Here is a 6,000-nt window from a genome sequence, read left to right as displayed (position 1 = left end):
AAATGAAAACCAGCCACAGAAGCCAGGGAGATGGCTCAGTGGGCAAAAGTGCTTACCAGGCATGCCAGATGACCTGAGTTCAAATCCTGGGACACATGTAAAGAAGCCAGACATGGTGGCACACATCTTTAATTCCAGGACTCCTATGGGGCAATAGGGAGAGAGACAGGAGAATAAGTGGAAAGTTCCAAGGCTAGCCACCCTGGAGTATAGCACAATGCCAGAAATGACAAATTCTACCTTGATAAACAGAATGGAAGGAGAAAACCAAAAGATGAACAATTGTCCTATCACTGCACAGCGTGGTACCTCCCCTGGTATAAATAATAAAAGAATAATGATCTAGGGGGTGGGGTGCTGGCTAGTTTTATGACAACTCGACACAGGCTACAGTTATCTGAAAGGAGAGAGACTCAGTTGAGAAAAGTCCTCCGTAATGTCTGGCTGTAGTTAATTGGTGATTGATGGGGGTTGGGGGACAGCCCACTGTGGGCAGCGCCATCCCTAGGCTTGTGGTCCTGGATTCTATAAGAAAGCAGGCTGAGCAGGCCATGGGAAACAAGCCAGTAAGCTGCATCCCTCTGTGGCCTCTGCATCAGTTCCCGCTCCAGGTTCCAGACCTTCTTGAGTTCCTGTGCTGACTTCCTTTGATGATGGACTATAATATGGTCTGATGTGTAAGCTGAATAAACCTTTTCCTCTCTAACTTGCATTTGGTTATGGTGTTTCATTGCAGCAATAGAAACCCTAACCATGACTGGTGGGACTTCAGAACAATCCATAGAGTGCTTGTCCAGTGAGCATGAAGTCCTGAGCTCGCTCACAGCACCACATAAATGAGTTGTGCTGGTGCAGGTCTATAATCCTGTATTCAGGAAGAGTGGGGATGAAGATCTTCTTTCTTTGGCCACCTAGGAAGAAGAAGAAGAGGAAGAAGAAGAAGAGGAAGAGGAAGAGGAAGAGGGAGGAGGAGGGGGGGGGGAGAGAGAGAGAGAGAGAGAGAGAGAGAGAGAGAGAAAGATAGATAGATCTAAATCTGGAATGATGGGTTGGGGATTTAGCTCAGTGGTAGAGCACTTGCCTACCAAGCGCAAGGCCCTGGGTTCGGTCCCCAGCTCCGAAAAAAAAAAAAAAAAAAAAAAAAGGAAAAAAAATCTGGAATGATGGTTCACACCTACAACCTAGCCTTTGGGAGGCTAAAGTAGGAAGGATTCAAGCTTCTGGTCAGCCTGGGCTTTATTGTAAGTTCCAAGTCAGTGTCAGTTCAAAAGGAGAGCACTGTCCACATCAAACAGACAGACCAACTGACAAATGTCTAATGATTTCTCTTGCCTCATGAGACATTCCCAACTCCAGGGACTTGGGCAGCCCAAACCAGTATTGAGATGGATACGTATGTCTTGAAGTTGCTGGCAGCTCTGACACCCAGGCAGGAGCTTGGATAATTCTGGGTCTGGAGAACACAGAGGAATTACTGGACTTTGCTTGTCAAGTCCCCAATACAGTGGGGACCCAGGCACAGGGCTGGTCCTATTCAGTTCTGGGGTGACCAGTGTACATCCCAGACCATTCCTTTTGGTAAGTGAATTTCAGGTTCATCCATGAGGAATCCAGTATGGGATTTGGCCTGTGGGAAGTAGTGGTAAGAGGACCTCGGAACCTGTAGGACAAACTCCTTAATTCCCCTATAGTAGGTAAAGTTCCTGAGGGTTTCATTAGTACAAATTACATAGCCAAAATAGCTTTATTGTTTAGGTTTTTGTTTTGTCTTGTTTTTCAAGATAGGGTTTCTCTGTTAGCCCTGGCTGTCCTGAAACTGGCTCTGTAGACCAGGCTGGCATCAAACTCCCAGAAATCTACTTGCCTCTGTCCCCCGAGTGCTGGAATTAAAAGTGTATGCCACTACCACCCGGCTGCTTTTTGAGCTTTTTACAAACAGGGCCTTGTCAGGTTTCCTGTCCTATACTTAAACTTGCTATGAAGCTCATGCTAGTACTGAACTAGCCATCCTCCTGCCTCAGCCTCTCAAGTGCAGGGGTTATAGCATGTTTTATCAAGCCAGCTTTCTTCTTCTTCCATTGTTTAAGGCAAAATCTCTCATGTCCCACACCAATCGCCTAGCCAAAGATGACCCTAAATGTAAACACACACACACACACACACACACACACACACACACACACACACTCACACAGAGAGAGAGAGAGAGAGAGAGAGAGAGAGAGAGAGAGAGAGAGAGAGAGAGCGCACATAGCTTCCAGAGAGTTTCTAGGAATAAACCTCAGTCTGCCTCGGGGATTGTGTCCAGCTTTGTGTGCGGAGAGAGTTCATTCACAGAGAGGAAACCTGCCCAGAGCCTGCAGCCACCCTTCAGGCAGGCCTGGCAAGTCTTGACAGGATGGCAAGTGGGCTGGCAGGCCAAAAGAGGGCTGCTCTCTGCTTGCTCCTGAATCTCTCTCTGCTGTAATTTACTCAATCCATCTGGGGCTCCTTTGAGCCATTTTCTGGAAATGCCACATTTCAAGGATCTCCCTGTTAGAAAAGGTCAGAGAGTTCACGAGGGCCTTTCATGTTAAAGGAACTTGAAAGGGAAGGAGAGGAAATGTGTATTTTCAGCCTTAGCTATGATTAAGTGGGCTCAGGCCATGAGAACAGTCAGATGATTTACATGGCATTACATGAAGAGCCAATTAGCCTAACAACTTCCGAAAAATACGGAGCTCAAGAGTACCCATTTATTAGGGTGCTGGAATGTGCCAGGATTTGTGCTGGGTTCTTTACTGGGAGACAGTGACTCACCCAGTCTTACGCTGGCATAAGGGAGAAGCAGGCCCAGATCGACAGCCATTCCACCCAAGAGGATGCTGAAGGTGAGGCCAGTGACCTGCCCTCGCTCCCACAGGGGGAAACCTCTGGAGCTTCCTTTCTCTAAGGGCAAAGCCTAGAGGGCTCTGTTTACCGCAGCCTGTCGAGGGGCGTCAAGTTCACCTGGCTCATTTGCATAATAATGCACCTACCACCCGTGGCGGAAGACCGGATCTCCCCTAAGTCTGGCCTGGTCCTCCAACTCTCTGGGAACTTCCAGGGGAGTAGCCACCAAAAGGACTTGGCCACTGGAATACATCATTCTGAAAGATCTTACCCCTTTGAGACGGGATCCTATGTAGTGAGCCCTTCCTGTCGGTGACTGTGATCCTCCTGTCTATATGCAGAGAGCTATGAGCTGCCACCCTCAGTTTACGTGGGATCAAGCCCAGTGCTTTGCGCATGCCAGACAGGCATTCTGTCAACTGAGCTACACCCCCAGCCCTCCAGTCCTCCATAACCCCTCCATGAAAGAAGAATCACACACCCCCCCATCAGGTTTAGTAATGTTTACTACTGATAGCTGGTTCCTCAGTACTTTGTCAAGTCCCTTCCCAGCACTCAGCAAGCAGAGGCAGGCGGATCTCTGAGTTTGAGGCCAGCATGGTCTACAGAAAAAGTTCCAGGGCAGCCAGGCTTGCACAGAAGAAACCCTGTCTTGATGGCGTGGGTCGGGGTTGGGGGAAGCCTCTCAGGCGTCTGACTGGGATGTGAGTGTGGCAGTTAGGTATTGGGTCTGGGGATGGACCAAGAGAAGTTGGAAGCTCAGCTCTGCACCCTCATTTTGAAGCTGTGACACCTTGGGTGATTCACACAACCTCTCTGAGCTTTAGTTTCCTCATTAGTAAAGTGGGGACAATTGTCCCCATATCGCGGAGTTTAGTAACAATTAAATGAGATGATGTGTGAAGCTCCTAAGGATGCTGACATGCTGTGAAGTCATCTGTCCAGTGATGGTCACAGAATTGGTGCTGTCTGGGCTTCTGCTGGGAAATACCTGCCCATTCATTTACTTGTTTATTTATTTATTTTTATTTTTCTTCAGATAGAATCTCACAATGTAGCCCAAGCTAGGTTAGCTCTCCAAATCCCGGGGACTTTTTTTTTTTTTTATACCTCCGGATAAAATCCATCCCCACCTCTCTCCTACTCCCCACCCCTAAACCTTGATGACCACTCCAGGTCTCTCGACTCCCCCGTATGCCTGCACTCCTGCCCACCATTTTGTGTTGAGTGCACAGCAGCCGCTACCCAGTGAGTCTTTATACTCAGTGTGGATGTGGAGGCGGAGACTCAGCCCTTCTACCCCTGCCCTCCCCTTCCTCAAGCTCCTTTTCTCCCCTCTTGCCTCCCCCTCACTGCTCATCCCAATGGGGTGAGGCCTGGAGCCAGGATGCCTGGGGCAGTGGTTCCCAGGAGTGGAGGATTTCACAGCTCATCCAAAGAAACTGGAGGGTGGGAGAGCGAACAAATCAGGAAAATGTAAATTTCTTTTTGCCAAATAAGGGCATATAGAAAATCTCTTTTCACTATCGTTTGAGGATAGGCTATTTCTACACCAATAAAGCAGAAAGGCCTGGTTCTTTGATAAAAGGGCAATAGCAAGCTGGGAAAAAAAAATTACCCCCGAGGGCGCAATCACACCTCCCTTGCTCTGACTTTCCTTTATGGATAGAGAGAAATTCGACCCCCAATGGCCTGTGTCAGTTGGAACCTCATGGTCTGCCAACCATAGTGGAAGTGACCTTGGCAAAGTTGGAGCCGTTTATCCGTAGCGCTTTGGCTTAGGATGATCTCAATTTCCATGCAACGTTCTCAGAGAGGTGCTCACCCCAAAACTAGCCGGGACAACCTCGGAGGTGGTTGGAGAGGCCTCACCCCTGGGCTCTTCCTCTCCCGTAGTTTTCTTTTGGAGCCCCTGCCCTGCCCCCAATCTAGAGATGATGGGGTCAAACTCAGCAGCAAACTGGCACCTGTGGAAGGAGGACTTTAGAGGCGCCAAGGGCGGGGTCTGCATGGCATCTCTGTTGCCAAGCTGAGCATTAATGGCCAAGTCCCCCATCGCTGAGAAGGAGGTGAAATGGGCATCCCGGCTGGGAGCTGGAGGACCCAGAAGCCCTGCTGGCAGGGCGCTGATAGGATCTGAGCTCTGAGAAGCAAGGCCGGGTCTCTTTGATCTTCCGCCAGGCAGGCTGGGCCTGGACCGGGAGGGGCGGTGCGGCTGTCTTCCGGCCGGCTTTGCACCGCTGCCAGGGGTCCTGTGGGGCCCGGAGTCGGAGAGGCGGCCAGTGTCCTCCTTCACAAATTACCTACTGTTGTTCCAACTGCTTTCCCAAGAGGTGGAAGAGGTCCACATTGACTCCAACACTGAAACGTGCTTGGGGCGGAGGTGTGCCGCCTTAGTTTTCTGCAACGCTATTCAAAGGGCCTAGTGTCTTACAGAAACAGTGACCTGTCGGCGTGGATACGACTCTGGGTGCTAAGGAGATGCCAGTGGATACGACTCTGGGTGCTAAGGAGATGCCACTGAAGAGCCGGCCTTAACTAGGGTCAGGTCAATGGGCTCCGGGTGCAACTTCCCAGACGGAACAGCTGCCTAAGGACCCCAAGACAGAATCCCGTGGCCCACGTGGCCGCCGGAAGTCTCAGTTCCCGGACAGTAGGTTCCAGGCGTCGATCTTAGTTGGGAAAGTCATAGCGGGCTGCAGAACCCACGTGAGTGGCCATGATCCTTCCTCGCCTCGGGCCACCACATGTCATATATTTAAGGTGTTTGATTTGCACATGCAACAGGTAGGCGCTCAATAAATGCGTGAGGCGCGAATGCTTGTGCCTATGTGGGCAGGCGGTCTGGAAAAAGGTCCCTAGTCGGCACAGGGATGGTGAAAGGAGCAGGTGTGCGTGTGTGTCAGGGTCCATCTTCTAGCATCCTCCAGGTTAAGCAAAGGACGCTGTTCACACCAAGGTTCCAAGCCACCCATAGGCTCTACGGGTCTAAGGAACCCCGTTCTCCGCAACTTGGGCGCAAGTTGTGGCTGTCTTGTAGTTAAGGAAGTTGAGTTCCACAGTTTAGTAATGGATTTCAGGTTAGAGAATAGCTCGAGGAGAGCGAGCCCTTTAAGATTATGCCCAGTG

This window comes from Rattus norvegicus, chromosome 10, assembly GCF_021556685.1.
Source record: "Rattus norvegicus strain SHRSP/BbbUtx chromosome 10, alternate assembly SHRSP_T2T, whole genome shotgun sequence".
In the NCBI taxonomy this organism is placed as follows: Eukaryota; Metazoa; Chordata; class Mammalia; order Rodentia; family Muridae; genus Rattus; species Rattus norvegicus.
This window is presented reverse-complemented; position numbering follows the sequence as displayed.